The 24597-nt window shown below is 37.6% G+C and overlaps 1 long non-coding RNA gene across 1 annotated transcript; it reads right to left on the bottom strand.

Annotated features, from left to right (window-relative positions):
- Positions 1-6337: 6337 nt before the first annotated feature.
- LOC131401123 (uncharacterized) lies at positions 6338-11097 on the bottom strand. The gene is made up of 2 exons (XR_009217548.1): positions 10904-11097; positions 6338-6550 (listed from the first exon to the last, which is right to left on the bottom strand). It is a non-coding gene; the product is annotated as an uncharacterized LOC131401123 (long non-coding RNA).
- Between the last annotated feature and the right edge of the window lie 13500 nt (positions 11098-24597).

Raw genomic sequence — 24597 nt, 5'->3', positions numbered from 1 at the left:
AAAGCTGAAGGATTTCATTACCAGTAGACCTGACCTACAAGAGAAACTAAAGGGGGAACTTCAGGTTGAAATGAAAGGAAATTGGACAATAACTTGAAGCCATAAGAAAAAATAACACTGGAAAAGGTAACTAGGTAGGTAAATACAAAAGCCAGTGTTATTGTACTTTTGTTGTAATTTGTTACTTCTCTCTTTTTCCTATATTATTTAATAGGAAAATGCATAAAACATAATTGGAAATCTATGTTAATGTGCCAACAATCTATAAAGATGTAATCTGTGACAATAACAATATAAAAGGAGAGGGATGGAGATGTATAAAAGCAGAGTGTTTGTATATTATTGAAACTAAATTGCTATTATTCAAACTAAGTTGTTATAAATTTAAGATGTTAATTGAAATCCCACTAAGAAAAGAACTTTAAAATATACAGAAAAGGAAAGAAGAAGAAAATCACAATGGCACACTACCAAAAAAGGCAGTAATGTAGGAACTGAGGAACAAAAAAACATATAAGACATAAAGAAAACACACAGATTAATGCCAGAAGTAAATCTCTCTTTATCAGTACTCACATTAAATGTAAATGATTTAAACTCTCCTAGTAAAAGGCAGAGCTTGGCAGATTTGATTTAAAAAACAAGATCAGGATCCATCTATATGCTGTCTACAAGAAACTCACTTTATTTTTATTTTTATTTTTTGTGAGAAGGACTAGCCCTGAGCTAACATCTGATGCCAATCCTCTCCTTTTTTCTTGAGGAATATTGGCCCTGAGCTAACATCCATGGCCATCTTCCTCTACTTTATATGGGATGCCACCACAGCATGGCTTAACAAGCAGTGCGTCGGTGCACACCCAGGATCCGAACCTGCGAACCGCGGGCCGCCGCAGTGGAGCACACATACTTAACCGCTTGCGCCACCAGGCCGGCCCCAAGAAACTCACTTTAAATATAAGGACACAAAGAGGTTGAAAGTAAAAGTGTTGAAAAAGATATTCCATGCAAATAGTAACCAAAACAGAGCTGAGGGACTATATTATTGTCAGACAAAATAGGCTTTAAATCAAAAAAGGTTATAAGAGACAAAAAAGACATTAGATATTGATAAAAGGTTTGATCCAGCAAGAAGATAGAACAATTGTAAACCTATATTCACCTAACAACAGAGCCCTAAAACATGAAGCAAAAATTTGACCGAATTGAAGGGAGAAATAGACAGTTCTACAAGTTGGACACTTCAGTATTCCACTTTCAGTAATGAATAGTACAACCAGACAGATCAATGCAGAAACAGAAGATTTGAACAAGACTATAAACAAGGTGACTAGTGGCTCGGGGCTTCTGGATAGCCTCAGAATGGGGGGTGATAGCCAGGGGAACCAATCGTGTGATTAGACAATTGGAACTTTCAGCCCCATCCCTTGACCTCCAGGGAAAGGAGGGGCTGGAGGTCGACTTAATCACCACTGGCCAATGATTTAATCAACCATGCCTACATAATGAAGCCCCCATAAAAATCCTAATCAAAGGGGTTTGGAGAGCTTCCAGGTTGGTGAACATGTGGAGGTTCTGAGAGGGTGCACACTCGGAGAAGGCATGGAAGCTCCACACTCCTTCCCTCATACCTTTATGTATCTCTTCCATCTGGCTGTTTCTGAGTTTTACCTTTTTATAATAAACTGGTAATCTAGTAAGAAAACTGTTTACCTGAGTTCTGTGAGCCATTCTAGCAAATTATCAAACCCAAAGAGGGAGTTGTGGGATCCTCTGATATGCAGCTAGTCGGTCAGAAGCACAAATGACAACCTGGACTTGCAGTTGGTGTCTTAAGTGGGGGCAGACTTGTGAGACTGAGCCCTTAACTTGTGGGATCTGATGCTATCTCCAGGTAGATAGTGTCAGAATTGAGTTAAATTATAGAACATCCAGTCGGTGTCTGCTGAGACATGGAGAATTGCTTGGTGTGGGAAAAACACCCACACATTTGGAATACAGAAGTATTCTGTGGGTAGAGGAAACAAGTATGTCCCTTTCCCACACGATCTACCAAAACTGACTTATGAAGAAAAAGAAAATCTGAAAAAACCTATAACTAGTAAGGGGATTGAATCAGTAATGAAAGACTTCCCAACAAAGAAAAGTTCAGGACCAAATGACTTCACCGGTGAATTCTACTAAACATTTAAAGAAGAATTAACACCAATCCGGGGCCGGCCCCTTGGCTTAGCAGTTAAGTCCGTGCACTCCGCTACTGGCGGCCCGGGTTCGGATCCCGGGCGTGCACCGACACACCACTTCTCCGGCCATGCTGAGGCCACGTCCCACATACAGCAACTAGAACTATGTGCAGCTATCACATACAACTATCTACTGGGGCTTTGGGGAAAAAAAAGGAGGACGATTGGCAATAGATGTTAGCTCAGAGCTGGTCTCCCTCAGCAAAAAAAAAAAAAAAAAGAGGAGGATTAGCATGGATGTCAGCTCAGGGCTGATCTTCCTCACAAAAAAAATAATAAAAAAATAAAAAAAAGAATTAACACCAATCCTTCTTAGACTCTTTCAAAAAATTGAAGAGGAGGAAACACTTCCTAACCCATTCAATGAGGCCAGCATCACCCTGATACCAAAGCCAAAGACACCAGAAGAAAACTGTGGGCCAGTATCCCTGATGAACATGGATGCAAAAATCCTCAACAAAATACTAGCAAACTTATTTCAACAGCACATTAAAAGGATCATATACCATGACCAAGTGAGATTTATCCCTGGGATGCAAGGATGGTTCAACATATGCAAATCAATCAATGTGATATACCACATTAACATAATAAAGGATAAAAATAATATGATCATCTCAATAGACACAGAAAAATAATTTGACAAAACCCAAAACTCTTTCATGATAAAAAGCACTCAATAAACTAGGAATAGAAGGGAATTTCCTCAACATGATAAAGGCCATATATGAAAAAAAACACAGCTAACATCATACACAGTGGTTAAAAACTGAAAGCTCTTTCCATAAGATCAGAACTATCTGCCTTTGCCACTTCTATTCAGCATAATAGTGGAAGTTCTAGCCAGCAATTAGACAGGAAAAAGAAATAAAAAGCAACCAGGTTGGAAAGGAAGAAATAAAATTATCTCCATTCACAAATGATATGATGTAGAAAACCCTAAAGATTCTACAAAAAAAAATTGTTACAGCTAATAAACAAGATACAAAATCAACACACAAAAATCTGTTGCATTTCTATATGCCAGCAATGAAAATCACAAAACATTACTGAACTAAATTAAAGAAGACAAAAATAAATGGAAAGACATCTCATGTTCATGGATTGAAAGACTTGATATTGTTATGATGAAACTATTCCTCAAAGTGATCTATAGATTCAATGCAATCCTGATCAAAATCCCAATGGAATTTTTGGCAGAAATAGAAAAATCCATCCTAAAATTCATATGGAATCTGAAAGGACCCTGAATACCCAAAACAATCTTGAAAAAGAACCAAGTTAGAGGACTCACACTTCCAGATTTCAAAACTACAAACTACTAAAATGCTCCAGTAATCAAAACAGTGTGATACTGGTGTAAGGACAGACATATAGACCAATGGAATAGAATACAGAGCTCAGATATAAACCCTCACATAAATAGTCAATTGATTTTCAACAAGGGTGCCAGAAGATTCAGTGGGGGAATTGACAGTCTTTTCAACAAAAGCACAAGCAACAAAAGAAAAAATAAATTGCAATTTATCAAAATTAAAATCTTTTGTTCATGCAAAAGAATGAAACTGGACTACTATCTTATACTATACACAAAAATTAACTCAAAATGTATTAAAGACTTGAATGTAAGACCTCAAACCATAAAACTCCTAGAAGAAAACATAGGTTGGTAAGCTCCTTGACATAGGTCTTGGAGATGATTTTTTGAATCTGACTCCAAAAGCAAAAGAAACAAAAACAAAAGTAAACAAGTGTGATTTCATCAAACCAAAAAGCTTCTGCACAGCAGACGAAACCATCAACAAAATTAGCAGGCAATCTACTGAATGGGAGAAAATAATTGCAAATCATATATCTGATAAGGAGCTGATATCCAAAATATGCAAAGAACTCATACAACTCAATAACAAAAAACAAGCAATCCGATTAAAAAATGGGTAGAAGATCTGAATAGACATTTTTCCAAAGAAGACATACAGATGGCCAAGAGGTACATGAAAAGATGCTCAACATCATTAATCATCAGGGAAATGCAAATCAAAACCACAATGAGATATCACCTCATACCTGTTAGAATGGCTGTTATCAAAAAGACAAAAAAAAACAAGCATTGGCGATGATGTGGAGAAAAAGGAACCCTTGTGCTCTGTTGATGGGAATGTAAATTGGTGCAACTGCTATGGAAAACAGTATGGATATTCCTCAAAAAATTAGAAATAGAACTACCATATGATCCAGCAATTCCACTTCTAGGTATTTATCTGAAGAAAACAAAAACACTAATTCAAAAAGATATATGCACCTCCATGTTCACTGCAGCATTATTTATAATAGCCAAGATATGGAAACAACCTAAATGTCCATTGATGGATGAATGGAGAAAGAATTGTGATACATATATACAATGAAATATTATTCGCCCCCCAAAAATGAAATCTTGCCATTTGTGACCACATGGATGGACCTCGAGGGCATTATGCTAAGTGAAATAAATCAGACAGAGAAAGACAAATACTGTATGATCTCTCTTTATATATAGAATCTAAAAAAAAACAAGTTCATAGATACAGAGAACAGATTGCTGGTTGCAAGAGCTGGGGGGAGGGGAGGTGGGGGAAATGGGTGAACTATGTCTTTTTTAGTTTAAATAAATTTAATAAAAGTTTAAAAAAAAAGAGAGAAATTGGAACCCTAGTGCATTGCTGATGGAAATATAAAATGTTTGCAGGTGCTGTAGAAAAGAGTTTGGTGGTTTCTCAGAAAGTTAGACATAGAATTACCATATGATCCAACAATTCCACTCCTAGGTATATACTCAAAGAAATTGAAAGCAAGGACTCAAACAGATACTTGTATACCAATGTTCACAGCAGCATTATTCACAATAGCCAAAAGGTAGAAATAAGCCAAGTGTCCATCAACAGATGAATGGATAAATAAAATATGGTATATACATGCAATGGAATATTATTCAGCCATAATAAGGAATAAAATTCTGCTACATGCTATGATAAATATGAACCTTGAAAACATTATGCTAAGTAAAATAAGCCAGACAAACGTTCAAATATTGTACAATTCCACTCCTATAAGGTACCTAGAATAGGCAAATTCATAGAGACAGAAAGTAGAATAGAGATTACCAGGGGCTGTTGGGAAGGGACAATGGAGAATTATTGTTTAATGGGTACAGAGTTTCTCTTTGGCATGATGAAAAAGTTCTGGAAATAAATAGTGGTGATGGTTGTATAACATTGTGAATGTATTTAATGCCACTGAATTGTACACTGTACAATGTACCATTGTACAATGGTAAATTTTATGTTATATATATTTTGCCTTAAAAAAATACAAAAAGAAAAAAGAAAGTCAAAAGCCAAAGGAGAAACTCCGAAAATATATTTGAACCCATATGACAAAGACCTGATTTTCTTAGTATACAAAAAGTTTTTACAAAGCAATAAGAAAAAGAGAAATAGAAAACTAGGCAAAGAACATGAGCAGTATACACACACCCCCACCCCCCACACACACATATACACATACAAAGGAAATACATGTGATTTTTAAGCATATTAGAAAGAAGCTTAGGGGCCGGCCCAGTGGTGTAGCAGTTAAGTTTACGCACTCCGCTTCGGTGGCCCGGGGTTCACAGGTTTGGATCCCGGGCGCGCACCGACGCACTGCTTGTCAAGCCATGCTGTGGTGGCATCCCATATAAAGTAGAGGAAGATGGGCACAGATGTTAGCCCAGGGCCAATCTTCCTCAGCAAAAAAAAAGAGGAGGATTGGCATCAGATGTTAGCTCAGGGCTAATCTTCCTCAGGAAAAAAAGAAAGAAGCTTAACCTTACTCATGATAAAAAGATTGCATTACAAATACAACGAGATACCACTCTTTTCCTATAAAAATGGCAATATCAGAAAGTTTAATAATATGTTATTTTGGCAAGGATGTGGACAAACAGACACTCCCATATTTTGTTGTTGGATTGTAAATTGGTATAAGTTTAGGAAGGCAACTTATTAAAAAATTTTAAAAGTACACATGTCTTTTTTTATTAGTGAGTAACAGAAAACCCAACTCCAATAGGCTTAAACAATAAAGACGATTTATTGGTTCATACAACTGCAAATTCCAGGGGATGAGTGGGCTTTGCAATTGGTTCGATTGCATGAATCAACAATATCACCAAGGACCTAATTTCCTTCCAGTCTTCCAAAGTGTGAGCTTTATCATAAATTTGACTCCCTTCCTGGTAGCAAAAGGGCTGCTGCATTTGAAGGCTTCACATCAGCTACACCACACTGTCCAAGAGAAGAGACAAAGCTGGCTTCTGTTATCTCAGAAGAGCACAGAACAAAAACAAAAAAACCCTTCTTCCCTCAATACTTCAACAAACATCCTCTAGCATTTCATTAACTTGAATTGGGTCACTGGCCCACTCCTGAACAACCCCTTCAGTGGTATGCATTGACTGGCTAAGGCCTGGGTTGCATGAACCAATCACTGAGGCACAGGGGATGAGCTTACCCTGATTGGGTTACACGGTGGTACACCCCCACCAGAAGCTGGGGGTGAGATCAATTCCACCCCTTCAAACTTTATGACTGCTAAACAATAGGGACGATACAGAATGGATGTTGGGCGGGGAACCACATCAGCCAGTATATACTCTGATCTAGAACCATACTTTTAGGAATTTATCCTACAAATATACTGGCACATGTGCACAAATAAGTATGTTCAAGGAGGTTGTTTATAATAACAGGATATTGGAAACAACCAAAGTACCTGGGACTGGTTAAAACTATGATGTAGCCATAAAAAAGATATGGCTATTGATATCTAAATGTATTGATATGACACAATCTCAAAGATATATTTAGTGAAAAAAGCAGAGTGAATAGCCTGCTACCATGTGTGGAAAAAAAGGGAAAAGAGATGGATATATAGATATAGATATATTTTTAAGTGAAAAAAAGAAAGTAAACTTCCATTTTCATCACTAAAGCAGACCAGATAGAGATATCCAAACACATGTGCACACACATATAGCCCATTTATACTTGCATATGCATTATTTGCATAGAATATATCTGAAAGATACACAAGAAACTGACTATAGTGGTGGTTTCTGGAAAGGGAACCAGGAGAACTAGGGAATAGGAGTAGGGGTAATATATAACTTTCATGGTATATCCTTTTATATTGCTTGAATTTTTTTTACCATGTGTATGTATTTTCAGTTAAAAAACAAAAATATTTATTAATTACACGTTTCTATTTTTATCTGTCAGGTTGTCAAAGAATAAAACATTTGTTAATAGTTGGCAAGGATGTTGGGAAACAGGCCCGCATATATATTGCAGGTGGGTGTATAAATTAATACACCCTCTTTGGAAGGCAATTTGGCAATATCTATTAAGACTAATAATGCACATAATCTTTCACATAGCACTCACACATCTAGGATTTTATCCTACTGATATACTTACACATATTGGCAAAGATGCGTGAATAAACATATGCACTGCAGTAGTGTTTGTAGTAATGAAAGACTGAAAACTATTTAAATATCCATCAGTAGAGGATTAGTTAACTAAATTAGGATGTATCCATAAAACAAAAGTTAATTTTAAGAAGATAGAATTCTACACAGCAATGAAAAATAACAAACTATTGATATACTCAACAACATAGATGAAGCTCACAGACAATGTTGAATGAAAGAAATCAAAGGTGAAAGAGTACATACTCCTTATGATTCTATTTATATGAAATTCAAATACAGGCAAAACTAATCTATGACTACAGAAGTCAGAATGTGGTTAATCTTGGGAGTGGGTAATGACTGAGAGGGGGCACAAGAAGCCAGCTTTCTGTGGTGCTGGAAATGTTCTGTATTCCTGCATTTTACTATGATTCGTACATTTTACTATGTGTAAGTTATACCTCAATAAATGAAAAAAGGAAAAGGAATGAGGTAGATTATACAGTCATGCATTGCTTAATGATGGAGATATATTATGAGAAATGCATTGTTAGGTGATTTCGTCATTGTGTGAACATCATAGAGTGTAGTTACGCAAACCTAGATGGTATAGCCTACTACACACCTAGGCTATATAGTACTAATCTTATGGGACCACTGTCATATATGCAGTCTGTCATTGACCAAAACGTCGTTATGTGGTGCATGACTGTATAGTGATACGGAATGAATTTCAAGATATATTTTTAAGTGTATGTGGAGATATATATCTCTATCCATACACACACACATACATCCATACTGCATTGGCAGTAAAGTAGAGGAAACAATGAAATAACCACAACTCTATTGAGTAAGTGCTGGAGCATACTTTTGCTCTGAAGTCATCTGATCCCTGGTGGCCTACAGCCTAAGTTTTAAAGGCCCCAGGCTTACAGGTGATATCTAATTGGAGTTCAGGTGAAGAATAGAGAAAACAGTGGAACAGCAGTATTTGAAGAGAAAATAGCTGAGAATTGATAAAATATGCCAATCTTCAAGATTCAGGAATCCTAAACAGGAAAAAGAAAACAAAGAAAGAAATCCTCATCCAGATACATTGAAGTAAAACTTCAAAACATCAAAGAGAAGATCTTAAAATGAGCAAGAGACTTTGTGTCTACTATGACATATTCTTGCCCCCACCGAAAGAGGAAAAAATAGAACCTGAGTGTAAATCCAATCAAGCTGCTAGATCTAATCAATATTCAGGAAATATAAGGAACAAGGGAACCACACCACAGGGATGCAATCTTGAAAATCCATTCTATGGGAAGTGGTATAGGACAAACAATCCAGTTTCTTCAACAAATGAATCCCATGGGAGGAAAAAAAAGGGGAGGAGAAGGAAGGGGCACCTACAGATTAAGAGATTTAAGAAACATATCAACCAATTACAGAGTATAGTCCTTTTTTGGATCCTGATTCAAACAAACTAGACGTAAACATGCAAACATTTATGAGACAATCAGGAAAATTTGAATAGTGACTGTACATCTGATGATATTAAAGAACTGTTAATTTTTTAGAGGTGGTAGTTTTCTTGTAATGTTTAATAAAAGTGCTTATATTTTAGATATATACCAAACACAACATACATATTTATGGATGAAATTAAATAATATGATGTCTGATATTTACTTCAGAATAACCTTGGTGTGCAGGTGGAGGAGCAGGGGTTAGGGGAATATAGATGAAACAAGATTGGCCATGAGTTAATAATCACTGAAGCTGGGTAACAGGTACACTGGTATTCAGTGTACTATTCTTTTTACTTTTGAATATTTGAAATTTTCCGTAATCAAAGTGGGAGGGGAAGAGCCAAAAAGTAAAGACAGATTACTTACACAGAAATGACTGATAGCTGATTTATCAACAAAAAAATCAGGGTTTAGAATAGTGTTTATAGTATGCCACTATTTGTGTAAAAAATAACATATTCATATATATGCTTATATTTGCATTGATTTCTTTCTGGTAGTTCACATAAAAATTGTTAATAGAAATCGCCTCTCAGTAAGGGAACTGGGAAATTGGGGAACAGAGATGGGCAACTCTTCACATACTCTTTTGTACTATTTGAGTTTTTTACCTTGTGCTTGTAGTACCTTAAAAATATTCTCTCAGTGGGCTAGGAACAGGAGAATTTTATAACTTGATGAAGAGTATAGAGAACAACTACAATCATCATACTCAATAGTGAAATACTATTAGCATTCACTTAAAGTCAGAACAAAACAAGAATATTCATTTGTCTTTACAAGTATTACTCAACCTTGTTCTGCAGGTTCTAGTCAAAACATTAACACAAAAGTTATAAATGTTGTAAAGGAAGAGTCATAAAATGTCCTTGTTTATATATGATACATAAATAATCTAAGAGAATCAACTGAGATACCATTAGAGTTAAATGGAAAAAGAGTTTAAGTTTTAAATCAATTACTTCTCTCTATAAAAACAATATCCAATTAGAAAATATAATGGGGAAAAAAGATCCCATTCACAGTAGTGAGAAAAAAAATGATGGGAATAAACCTGACAAGAAATGTACAAAACATTTACATGAATAAAACTACAAAATATTACTTAAGGCTATAAATGTGAAGATCTGACAAATGAATAGATGTACAATATTCCTGAATGAGAAATTTCATAATTGAAAAAAATTTTAAATAACTACAAATTCCCATAGCAATCTTATTGGAATTTAGGGGGGATAGAGTGGTAGTACTGGACAAGTTGGTTCTGAAGTTCATCTGGAAGAATATACAAAAATAGCCAAGAAACTTTTAAAAGATAGAAATGAGGGAATACTTGCCTACCAGATATCAATTATATAAAACTGTGATATGGTTCAAGAATAGACAGATCAATGGAATTAAATAGAGAGGCAGTCACATGTGGGAATTTAGTATATGACAAATATAGCATTTCAAATCCCTTCTGAGATACCACTTAAAGTATACTAAAATAATACATAAAATATGTACAAACTCAAAAGGACAGAAAGTTCTGGGGGTTCTCTAGAGGCAGGAAAGCCATTTGAGAAATGGTAGCTGAAACAGTAGCTGGGAAGAAATTTTGGTCTAGTACAAAGAAGGATACAGTTGAGAAGGGGACATTTTACCAGTAAAACTATGGAAGGGCTCCAGGATCCGAGACACCAAATACAGCAGAGGATGGGCATGACATATGGTGCTGAAAACAGGTTAATTGAAAGTCTCTACATGAATATGCCATAAAAAATTGCTCACCCTTTCCTGTAATGAGAAGAAATGCAAAATAAAAATGAGAGCATTATTTGCACATCTGGTTGGTAAAAAAATTTTAATTGATAACATAAAGTATTGATGAGGGTGTTGGGGAAACTGTTACCTCATACACTGTTGGGTGGCCGTGTAAATTGGAACAGCCTTTGTAGAGAGAAATTGAGCAGTATCAATTAACATTTTAGATTGCAAGGATGTGTATGTCTTCTTTCCAGCAATCCCGCTTCTAGGAATCTATCCTCAAGAAATATTAGCACAAATATTCAAAGATACATGTACAGTGATTTTCATTGCTGCATAACTTGTAATAACAAAAAATGGGAAACAACCTAAGCGTCCATCAATAAGGGAATAGTTAAATAAATTATGGCATATCCACATAATAAAGTACTATGCAGCACAAAAAAGAATGTCAGAGATCTCTAAATATCTATACATATACATCTATACATATTGACAAGGACATATCTTGACATATCTTCAAGGAGTATAAAGTGCTATGCTGGTGATGTTAGCAGCATGGCAGAGTGAGCTGTTGCCTTTATCTCTCCCCCTTTGAACTACAACTAAATGGACATTCACTGACCAATGGAGGATGCCCACACAGCACGAGAGGATGCCTGAGAGACCCACAGCTATACATCTGAAGGTGGATGGACTGGGCCCCTGGGAAGTAGCGGAGATAGGTGAGCACTCCCCTACACTTCCCTGGCAGCCCTATGTGCACATGTGAACAATTTCTCAGCTGGCAGGAGCACCCATAATACTGCTGCAGTCTTGCAAGTGGGAACACGCCTTGGCACGACTGTAAGAAGAGGTGGCAGCAGCCCTGAGCCCACGTGAGAACACTTTCCTGGCAACAGGAGACCCTACCATGCTGATGTGGTCCTAAAAATTGGCCCAGGCTCGGACCCCGTGAAGAAGCCCCGCCCACCAAACACAGCAGCCAGTGCTGCCATAAGAAGAGGTGACAACAGATCTACGTGTGTTCGCCAATGCTTTCTTGGCCAGCAGGAGTGCCCATAGTGCCCTTGTGGCCCCACAAGTGGGAACACACCTCGGCGTGACTGTAAAAAGAGGTGGCAGCAGCCCTGAGCCTGTGCGTGAACACTTTCCTGGCCGGCAGGAGAGCCCAACATGCTACTGCAGTCCCAACAAGTGGCCCAGGCTTGGACTCTGTGAATAAGCCCCGCCCACCAAGCACAGCAGCCTTCGCAACCGTAAGAAGAGGCAGTAGTGGGTCTGCGCGCACACGTGAATGCTTTTCTGGCCGGCAAGACTGCCCATTGTACCGCTGCAACCCCACAAGTGGGAACGTGCCTCAGCATAACTATAAGACAAGGTGGCAGCGGCCCTGAGCCTGTGTGCAAATGCTTTCTCGGCCAGTGGGAGCACCCACCATACCCCAGCAACTTCCAGCAGATGGGGTGGGATCAGTAACACAGCTTTTGCTGCCCCCCTGCAGTAGTAGGTGGAATCTGGGACCTGATATTACCACTACACACTGGCAAAGGATCACTTCAGCTATGATTCACAGCAGAAGGAAAATGACAAGTCTCCAGAAACCAACCTTGAAGTCACAGAAATTTACAATCTAAATGACAGAAAATTCAAAATAGCTGTCATAAAGAAACGCAATGAGTTATAAGAAGACTCAAAAAGACAGATCAATGAGCTCAGGAAAAAAATGAGAAGCAGGAATACTTCACCAAAGACATTGAAACTATATAAAAAAAAAAAACAAGTTCTGGATATGAACAACACAATGAGATAAAAAATAATCTAGAATAATTAAAAAATAGAGCTGACTTTATGGAGGAAAGAATTAGTGATTTAGAGGACAGAAATAAAGAAAAGCTTCAGTTGGAGGAGGAGAGAGAAGAAAGATTTTTTGAAAAATGAAGGAATTCTTTGAGAAATATCTGACGCAATTAGGAAAAGCAACATAAGGATTATAGGTATTCCAGAGGGAGAAGATCAGGAGAAAGGAACAGAGAGCTTATTCAAAGAAATAATAGCTGACAATTTCCCAAACCTGGGGAAGAAACTGGACCTAGAAATACATGAAGCCAGTAGAACTCTTAATTACATCAATGCTAAAAGACCTTCTCCAAGGCACATAATAGTAAAACTGGCAAAAGTCAATGACAAAGAAAAAATATTAAGGGCAGCAAGGCAGAAGAAAACAACCTACAAAGGACCCCGATCAGGCTTTCAGCGGATTTTTTGGCAGAAACCTTACAACCCAGGAGAGAATGGAATGAGATATTCAAAATGCTGAAAGACAAAATCTTTCAGCCAAGAATACTCTATCCAGTGAAACTATCCTTCAGATATGATGGAGAAATAAAAGCTTTCCCAGATAAACAAAAGCTGAGGGAGTTTATCACCAGTAGATCTCCCTTACAAGAAATGATCAAGGATGCCCTCATACCTGGAACAAAAAGGCAAAGGTCTACAAAGTTTGGGGCAAGGATATAAACAGACAGACAAAATCAGAAAAATGCAGCTCTCTTTCAGAATAGGGTAGCAAATACTTAATTATAACATAAAAGATAAATGGAAGGCAAGCATCAAAAGTAACTATAAACACTTCAACTTAGTCACAAACTCACAACACAAAACAGAATAATTTGTGACAACAATAACTTAGAAGAGGAAGAGGAAAGGGATGGAACCTGCTTAGGCTAATGGAGATAAGAGGCTATTAGAAAATGGACTATCTCAGGGCTGGCGCAGTGGTGCAAGCAGTTAGGTGTGTGCGCTCCACTTCGGCGGCCAGGGGTTCGCGGGTTCGGATCCTGGGCATGCACCAATGCACTGCTTGTCACTCCATGCTGTGGCGGCGTCCCATATAAAGTAGAGGAATATGGCCATGGATGTTAGCTTAGGGCCAATCTTCCTCGGCAAAAAAGAGGAGGAGCGGCATCGGATGTTAGCTCAGGGGTGATCTTCCTCACCAAAAAAAAAGAGAAAGAAAATGGACTGTCTCCTCCACAAGATCTTTTGTACAAACCTCATGGTAACCAATAAATAAAAAATCAGAACAGAGACACAAATCATAAAGAGAAAACTGAGAAAACCACCACAGAAAACCACCAAAATGAAATGGCAGTCAGAAATACAAGGGAAGAGAAAAAAATGGAAATACAGAACAACTGTAAAACAAGAGATAAAATGGCACTATTAACACCTCATATATCAATAATCACTCTAAATGTAAATGGATTGAATTCTCCAATCAAAAGACACAGAGTAGCTGGAAGGATTGAAAAACAAGATGCAACAATATGATGCCTCCAGGAAACACACCTCAGCTCTAAAGACAAACACAGGCTCAGAGTGAAGGGAAAGGGATGGAAGATGGGATTGCTTGGAAGATACTCCAAGCAAATGGCAAGCAAAAGAAGGCAGGTGTTGCCATACTTATATCAGACAAAGCAAACTTCAAGATAAAAAAGACAATGAGAGGGCCGGCCCCGTGGCTTAGCGGTTAAGTGCGCGCGCTCCACTGCTGGCGGCCCGGGGTTCGGATCCCGGGCACGCACTGACGCACCGCTTCTCCAGCCATGCTGAGGCCGTGTCCCACATACAGCAACTAGAAGGATGTGCAACTATGACATACAACTATCTACTGGGGCTTTGGGGGAAAAGATAAATAAATAAATTAAATAATTAAAAAAGACAGTGAGAGACAAAGAGGGGCAGTATATAATGATAAGAAGGGACTTTCCACCAAGAGAACATGACACTTATGAATATATATGCATCTAACACAGGAACACCAATGTATATAAAGCAACTATTAACAGACCTAACGGGAGAAATGAACAGCAAACAATAATAGTAGGGGACGTCTACACCCTACATCAATGGATAGGTCATCCAGACAGAAAACCAACAAGGAAATAGTGCATTTAAATGAAACACTTGATCAGATGGACTTAATATAGAGAGCATTCCATCCCAAAACAGCAGAATACACATTCTTCTCAAGTGCACAGGGAACATTCTCAAAGATAGACCATATATTGGGAAACAAGGCAAGCCTCAAGAAATTTAAGAGGGTGGAAATCATATCAAGCATTTTTTCCAACCACAATGCTCTGAAACTAGAAATCAAGTACAAGAAAAAAGCTGTAAAGTCACAACTATGTGGAGACTAAACAACATGCTACTGAACAACCATTGGATCAATGAATAAATCAAAGGAGAAATTTAAAAAAACCTGGAGACAAATGAAAATGAAAATACAACATATCAACTCTTATGGGATGCAGCAAAAGCGGTTCTAAGAGGAAAATTCGTAGCAATACAGGCCCACCTCAACAAACAAGAAAAATATTAAATAAGTAATCTTAAACTAAACCTAAGAGAACTAGAAAAAGAAGAACAAACAAAGACCAAATTCACCAGAAGGAGGGAAATAAGAAAAATCAGATGGGGCCAGCCTGGTGGCTTAGCGCTTAAGTTCATGTACTCTGGTTTGGCGGCCCAGAGTTCATGGGTTCAGATCCCGGGCATGGACCTACACACTGCTCATCAGGCCATGCTGTGGTGGCATCCCACAGACAAAAAATAGAGGAAGACTGGCACAGATGTTAGCTCAGAGGCAATCTTCCTGAAACAAAAAGAGGAAGACTGGCAATGGATGTTAGCTCAGGACTAATCTTCTTCACCAAAAAAAGAAGAAAAAATTAGAAAAGAAATAAATGAGACTAAAAAAACAGTAGAAAGGATCAATGAAACTAAGAGCTGGTTCTTTGAGAAGATAAACAAAATTGACAAACCCTTAGCCAGACTCACTAAGAAAAAATAGAAGGCTCAAATAAAATTAGAAATGAAAGAGAAGGGCCGGCCCCGTGGCTTGGCGGTTAAGTGCGCATGCTGTGCTGCCGGCGGCCCGGGTTCGGATCCCGGGTGCGCACCGACGCGCCGCTCCTCTGGCCATGCTGAGGCCGTGTCCCACGTGCGGCAACTAGAAGGATGTGCAGCTATGACAGGCAACTATCTGCTGGGGCTTTGGGGGAAAAATAAAAAATAAATAACATCTTTAAAAAAAAAAAAAGAAATGAAAGAGGAGAAATTACAACAGATACAACAGAAATACAAAGGATTATAAAAGAATACTATGAAAAACTATATGCCCACAAATTGAATGACCTAGAAGAAATGGATAAATTCTTAGACTCATACAACCTCCCAAAACTGAATCAAGAAGAAATAAAGAATCTGAATAGACCAATCACAAGTAAAGAGATTGAAACAGTAATCAAAAACCTCCCAAAAAACAAAAGTCCAGGACCAGATGGCTTCTCTAGAGAATTCTACCAAACATTCAAAGAAGATTTAATACCTGTCCTTCTCAAACTATTCCAAAAAATTGAAGAAGCTGGAACACTTTCTAACTCATTCTATGAGGCCAACATTAGCCTGATACCAAAACCAGGCAAGGACAGCAAAAATAAGGAAAATTACAGGACAGTATCGCTGATGAACAAAGACGCAAAAGTCCTCAACAACATATTGGCAAACTGAACACAGCAATACATCAAAAGGATCATACACCATGATCAAGTGAGATTTATACCAGGAACACAGGGATGCTTCAACATCTGCAAATCAATCAGTGTGATACACCACATTAACAAAATGAGGAATAAAAATCACAGGATCATCTCAATAGAGGCAGAGAAAGCATTTGACAAGATCCAACATCCATTTATGATAAAAACTCTCAATAAATGGGTATAGAAGGAAACTACCTCAACATAATAAAGGCCGTATATGACAAACCCACAGTCAACATCATACTTAACAGTGAAAAACTGAAAGCCATCCTTCTGAGAACAGGTATAAGACAAGGGTGCCCCCTCTCACCACTACTATTCAACATAGTACTGGAGGTTTTGGCCAGAGCAATTAGGCAAGAAAAAGAAACAAAAGGAATCCAAATTGGACATGAAGAAATAAAACTCTTGCTGTTTGCAGATGATACAATTCTATATATAGAAAACCCTAAAGAATCCACCAGAAGACCATTAGAAATAATTAACAACTACAGCAAAGTTGCAAGGTACAAAATCAACTTGTAAAGATCAGTTGCATTTCTATACACCAATAAGGAACTAGCATAAAGAGAAGTTAAGAATACAATCCCATTTACAATCACAACAAAAAGAATAAAATATCTAGGAAAAAATTTAACCAAAGAGGTGAAAGACCTACACACTGAAAACCATAAGACTTTATTGAAAGAAATTGAAGAAGACATAAAGAAATGGAAAGATATTCCATGCTCATGGATTGGAAGAACAAAAATAGTTAAAATGTCCATATTACCTAAAGCAATCTACAGATTCAATGCAATCCCAATCAGAATCTCATGACATTCTTCATGGAGATGGAACAAAGAATCCTAAAACTTATATGGAACAACAAAAGACCTCGAATAGCCAAAGCAATCCTGAGAAAAAAGAACAAAGGTAGAAGCATCACAATCCCTCAGTTCAAAATATACTACAAAGCTATAGTAATCAAAACAGCATGGTACTGGCACAAAAACAGACACACAGATCAATGGAACAGAATTGAAAGCCCAGAAATAAAACCACACATCTAAGGACAGTTAATCTTTGACAAAGGAGCCAAGAACATACAATGGAGAAAGAAAAGTTTCTTCAATAAATGGTGTTAGGAAAACTAGACAGCCACATGCAAAAGAATGAAAGTAGACCATTACCTTATGCCATACATAAAAATGAACTCAAAATGGATTAAAGACTTGAATATAAGACCTGAAACCATAAAACTCCTAGAAGAAAATATAGGCAGTACACTCTTTGACATTGGTCTTAGCAGCATCTTTTCAAATACCATGTCTACTCAGGCATGGGAAACATAAGAAAAAATAAACGAATGACACTACATCAGACTAAAGATCTTCTGCAAGGCAAAGGAAACCATGAGCAAAACAAAAAGACAACCCACCAACTGGGAGAAAATATTTGCAAATCATATATCTGACAAGCGGTTAATTTCCAAAATATATAAAGAACTCATACAACTCAACAACAAAGAAACAAACAACCCGATCAAAAAATGGGCAGAGGATATGAACAGACATTTTTCCAAAGAAGATATATAGATGGCCAACAGGCACATGAAAAGATGTTCAACATCACTAGTTATTAGAGAAATGCAAATCAAAACTACAATGAGATACCACCTTACAGCTGTCAGAATGGCTATAATTACCAAGACAAAAAACAAATGTTGGAGAGGATGTGGAGAAAAGGGAACCCTCATACACTGCTGGTGGGAATGCAAACTGGTGCAGCCACTATGGAAAACAGTATGGAGATTTCTCAAAAAAATTTAAAATAGAAATACCATACATCCAGCTATCCCATTACTGGTTATTTATCCAAAGATCTTGAAATCAACAATCCAAAGAGATTTATTCACCCCTATGTTCACTGCAGCATTATTCACAATAGCCAAGACGTGGAAGCAACCCAAGTGCCCTTCTACGGATGAATGGATAAAGAAGATGTGGTATATGTATACATATAACAGAATACTACTCAGCCATAAAAGAAGACAAAATCATCCCATTTGCAACAACATAGATGGACCTTGAGGGTATATGATGTTAAGCAAAATAAGCCAGACAGAGAAAGACAAATTCTGCATGATTTCACTCATATGTGGAAGATAAAGAAACACATGGATAAAGAGAACAGATTAGTGGTTATCAGAGGGGAAGGGGGTTGGGCAAAAGGGCTAAAGGGGCACATATGAATGGTGATGGATAGAAATTAGACTACTGGTGGTGAACATGATCCAGTCTATACAGAAATTGATAAATAACAATGTACACCTGAAATTACACAATGTTATAAACCATTATGATCTCAATAAGAAAAATGAAAAAAAAGTGCTATGCTTAACAATTAAGCAAGTTACAGAAAAATATTATAGAATGATTCCTCAGTGGACAAAAAGAAAAAGAAAAAACTTCTCCATATATACGTATGTAGGTATCTACTCAGACTTTTACTATGTCGTACATGTTGTATGCAAATGCATAGAAAATGTTTGGAAGGATACATACCAAACTGCTAACAGTGACTTCCTTTGAAGAATAAATTTAAGGATTCAAATATTTTATTTTCCATTTTATTCACTTCTGCAAGTTTTTTGTTTTTTAAAGATGAAGGAAGCTCATACCAGAAAGTTGAATATTTGAGTGTCACATTAATGCAGATGATACTCAAATCTAGCTTCAGTGGTGACTTTTCTCATGAACTCCAATTCTGCATTTACAATTAACTTCCTGCTAGCATTTCCACTCGTATGTTTAGCCATCATTTCAAACTCGTATCTAAAATAAAATTCATTACGAGAATATTCAAATAATATTAGTTCTAGTTCCTGGTTTCCCTATTTCTGTTAAAAGCACTAGCCTTCTACGTATTACTTAAGCTTGAAGCCTTGGAGTAGTCATCTTATATCCTTCCCTACTCTATCAGAAAAAAAATCATCAAGTCCAAGATTTTTTCCTTTTTTAAAACATAATATCTTATATATAGTCTCTTTTCTGTCTATTCTTTGCCACCCTAATTCAGGCCCTTTATTCAACAAATATTTATTGAGCACATATTATGTATGTGCCAGGCAGTTTTAGGTGCTGGGAATAGTGCATAAAGACATACTTATATTCTAGTGAAAGAGACAAATAATATACAAGTAAAAAAATAATTATGCAATAATATGGTTAACATTTTTATACTTATCCTATACTAGGCACTGTGCTAAGCTTTTTAGATATGTTAACTCATTTAATACTCCTAATGACCCTATGATATAGGCACTGTTTTTAATCCTATTTTGTAGTTGGGGAAACTGAGGCACATAGCTCTTAAGTAGTTTAAGGGCATATAGGTAGTAAGTGGAGGAGTGAAGATTTAAATCCAGGCAGCTTCATGTTATAGTCTGTCCTTTTAACTGTAATCCTATATTGCTTCTCATGTAAGGAAACCTCAGTTGATGATAAAGGCTATGGGGAAAATCAAATAGGATGTGACAGTAACTTGGACAGCAGGTGCTAATTTAGAGAGGATGGTCAAGAAAAGCCTCTCCAAGAGGTGATTTTTTTATAGAAGAACTTGAGCAGTTTGATCTGTAAGGCTTCTCATTCTGGACTTTGCTAATTGCACAGGCATCGTCCAGTTCCTCTGTCTGTACTTCCTGCAAATTGGCAGCTGGATCCAAAGACTAGATCAAACTCAAGTTCCATCCCTTTGGTATGAGTACAGGATGGACATAATGTCTGACGTTTTTCTTTCTTAGAAACTGTTGTTGCTTACTCTTTATATCTATTTATCAAAGATTGCAAAATGGTGATATTCTAATTTTATTTCTTTTTATTCATTGGAATAGTTTTGTAAAAAGACATGTCCCCTCATCTACTATTTTCTTACCCAGTTCATCTAGTAAAGACAGGATAAATGCTTGACTCTCTCCCTTTATTGTTGAATTTTCAAGGTAATGAATTGGTTCCCTATCATGAGAGGTGATGTTTGAGCTGAGACGTGAATGACAAGAAGGAGCCAGCTATTCAGAGACCTGCAGGAAGACTATTCCAGGCAGGGGGATCAGACAGTATAGAGGCACTGAGGAAAGAGTGAGCTGTATTAAGTTCAAGGAACACAGAAGACCAGCATGGTCATATTACTTTCACTCCTACCTGTGGAACTATTTTGTTATGGACTGAATGTTTGTGTCCCCCTAAAATTCATATGTTGAAATCCTATCCCCCAATGTGATGATACTAGGAGGTGGGGCCTTTGGGAGGTAATTAGGATTAGATGAGGTCATAAATGGGATTAATGCCCTTATAAGAGTCACGAGAGAGCTTGCTTCCTCTCTCTGCTCTCCACCTGGTAGAGGGCCCTCACCAGAACCTGACCATGCTGGCACCCTGATCTTGGACTTCCAGCCTCCAAGACTGTGAGAAATAAATTTCTGTTGTTTATAAACCACCTAGTCTATGGTACTTTGTTATAGCATCCTGAACTAAGACATATCTCTTAAATCCATTACTCTCTTCTCCATTCTTACTACCACACCCACTTAGTTTGGGGTCTCATCTTTCTCCCCCCACCACTGCAATTATCTTCAATTGGTTTCACTGCCTCCAAGCATCTCTTCCACCCTACTCAATTAACTCCTTACTTACAAAAAGCTTTCAATTCAGTGTATAATTATTTCTGGGGAGAATGCATCTATAATTTTATAACAGATGTCATTGGCAAAATAAGATTCATTTATGGAGGGAGGTGTTTGCTGAAAAGTACTGCTAGACACCAAAGAGCACAGGCTTTATAGTTAGACCTGGATTTGAGTCCCAGCTCTTACACTTGATAGCTGTGTGACCTAGGGAAAATTATATAACCTCCCTAAAGCTCAGTTCCCTCATCTGTTAAAAAAATGATAATAATAATGCTTTTAATACATTGTTGTAAGAATTAAATGAGAATATAAATTCTCATTTGAGATATATGTATATATAATACGGAGAGAAAAAGAGAAAATATTTATTTATTATAGTGCTTAGATCATAGTAAAGACTCAATAAAGAGTGGTTTCTTTAATTTTTTTTTATTACTCCTTCCAGCGTGCCTCTTGCAGAAGCTCCAGTTTCAGTGATGAATTCCACTTGCTTAAAACCTCAGTCATTGCTAAGAGCTGTCCTAGAGCCATCTGAAAACATCCAAAATCTAAGGACCCAACTGGGATCTTAGAAGAGGAGCTTAACACCACGCCCCTCTAGCCCACAGAGTCCCTTTGACAAGCCTGTTTGGGAACCAGTGAGGCCCTTCGTTGATCAATGATGTCTCACATTGATATAATGCTTTTCCAAATAACTTTTATGTCTCTGATCACCTCATCTGTAACTTCAGTGGGACCCCTAGGTACTTTACCTCTCACTTCATCCAGATCAGTAATTATCTCCCAGTTATGTCACATTCAGTGTTACTGTCTCTGGGACCCCTGCCTCCACTGTCCTCTTTCTCCCTTTCTGCTCCCAAAGTCCCAGAACACTGCTAGAGGGAGAAGCAAGCAGACCAATATAAATTCATGCTGTCCAAATTCAACTTGGCTCTTGCAGCTGCTCAGCAACCCTTTTATTTGTCTCATACATTCCCTGGCACTCTCCCCACAGAGACTGTTCCAGACCTTCCTCTTCCTCCTCAAACTAAAAATTCCAATCTCCCTGCTTCTACTTCCACAGATTTCATATTAGACACTTTGATCAGATTAACTGTCGCTCCTGCAACAAATCAGTAATATCATTCTCCCTTCCAGCCCTGTCCTCTAACCATCCAGTTCCCTTCCTGTGAAGGCAATCAGTGTTCTTGATCTCTTGTTTATCCTTTCAGAGATATTTTATGACTGTATAAGCAAAAATATGAGAAAGAGGAAACTTGCACTGGTCATTAAAGATAAGTAGGATTTGGATAGGTGGCGAGAAAGGAGATAATAATCCAAGCAGAGGAAACATCCTGGGCAAGGGCACAGAGGTGGGAATGAATAAGATATATTTAGAAAACGGAGTATAGCAAGTAGAGTAATCCCCTGAGAAATAGTCCAAGCTGCTGCCTCAAGTGTTACCTCTCTTTTTCCAGTTCTGACTTCGGCCTGATCATTGCTTTCCTGCCTGTCCTGCTCTACATAGCAGTAGAGTGGAAATCTGACACTACACGGCCCCTCACCCATCCTATCTTGCCTGGACCTCCGTTACTATTTATTGAGCTTTGACCCTAACCATCTGTTGTTTCTGTCCTGCTAAAGAGGTCCTCGCTTCTTCCTGAGTCACTCTCCAAGCCAGACACCTTCCATTTCTTTGGTCACATGCAATTTCCCCACACCACTGAAAATATGACAATGAACATAGAAGACGCATTGCATAGATGTTATTGATTTTACCAATATATACAACAAACAGAGGTCAAGGAAACATGTTAAACTATACAACAGAGATGTAATCAGCAAAACCCAGACTGTGTGAAACTCTACTGAAAAACAATCTCATTTCCTCAACAAAAAATCGTAAGGAAAAAAAGAGATGAAGGGGAACCTTTAGTTTAAAAGTGACATATAACACATATCCACCAACCACAATGTGTGGACTTTATTTGGATACTGATTCAAACAAAAAAGCTGTAAAAAATTCTTTTGAAATTTAGAAAACTTGGAAATTTAAATACTGACTTGGTATTTGATGATATTAAGGGAATATTGCTTGTTTATTTAATGTGTGCTAATGGTATCACAATTATGATTTTTTAAAAAGAATCCTTACCTTTTAAAGATACATACTTAATTATTTGGGAATGGAATAATATCATATCTGGGATTTGCTCCAAAATAATATGGGAGGAAGGAAATAGATGAAACAAGAGAGCCCAAAAGTTGATACTAGTTGAAGCTGAGTGTTTGGTAAATGAGAATTCATTATATACTAGTCTACTTTGTACATGTTTTAAATTCTCCATAAAAAAGTTTTAAAACAATGTTATTGAATTGTCAAGCATCTGATGATGATGTGTGTATTAGTCTGAAGGGGTGGAACAGGAGGAGCTGGAATTTGAGAAGAGGAAGGTCTGGAACAGTCTCTGTGGGGAGAGTGCCAGGGAATGTATGAGACAAATAAAAGGGTTGCTGAGCAGCTGCAAGAGCCAAGTTGAATTTGGACAGCATGAATTTATATTGGTCTGCTTGCTTCTCCCTCTAGCAGTGTTCTGGGACTTTGGGAGCAGAAAGGGAGAAAGAGGACAGTGGAGGCAGGGGTCCCAGAGACAGTAACACTGAATGTGACATAACTGGGAGATAATTACTGATCTGGATGAAGTGAGAGGTAAAGTACCTAGGGGTCCCACTGAGGTTACAGATGAGGTTATCAGAGACATAAAAGTTATTTGGAAAAGCATTATATCAATGTGAGACATCATTGATCAACGAAGGGCCTCACTGGTTCCCAAACAGGCTTGTCAAAGGGACTCTGTGAGGCTAGAGGGGCGTGGTGTTAAGCTCCTCTTCTAAGATCCCAGTTGGGTCCTTAGATTTTGGATGTTTTCAGATGGCTCTAGGACAGCTCTTAGCAATGACTGAGGTTTTAATCAGTAGCTGTGTGACCTCAAGCAAGCTATTTCCTTCTCTGAGCCTTGGTTTCCTCATCTATAAAAATCTGGGATAATACCTACCTCACAGAACAGGTTTGAGGATTAAGTAAAATAATGTGGGTACAAGTGCCTAGCACAGTGGCATTCTATACATGAAACTTAACTCCCTCAGCAGGTGAATATAATCTTCCTTAATCCTGAAGCTGATGCAATGCTATGGTAAAAATGTTGTCATTTTATAGACTAGCAAAACCTGACTGTCAAGAAAATCCTATTTTCTTACTGAAACATAAAATTGGATATTGGAGTATATCCCTCTTCTCCAAGGAAAAACACCCCAACTTTCCTAATAGGCTGAGGTG

Source organism: Diceros bicornis, chromosome X (assembly GCF_020826845.1).
Source record: "Diceros bicornis minor isolate mBicDic1 chromosome X, mDicBic1.mat.cur, whole genome shotgun sequence".
Classification (NCBI taxonomy): domain Eukaryota; kingdom Metazoa; phylum Chordata; class Mammalia; order Perissodactyla; family Rhinocerotidae; genus Diceros; species Diceros bicornis.
The sequence above is the reverse complement of the archived record's forward strand: the minus strand, read 5'-3'. Positions and strand labels throughout refer to the sequence as shown.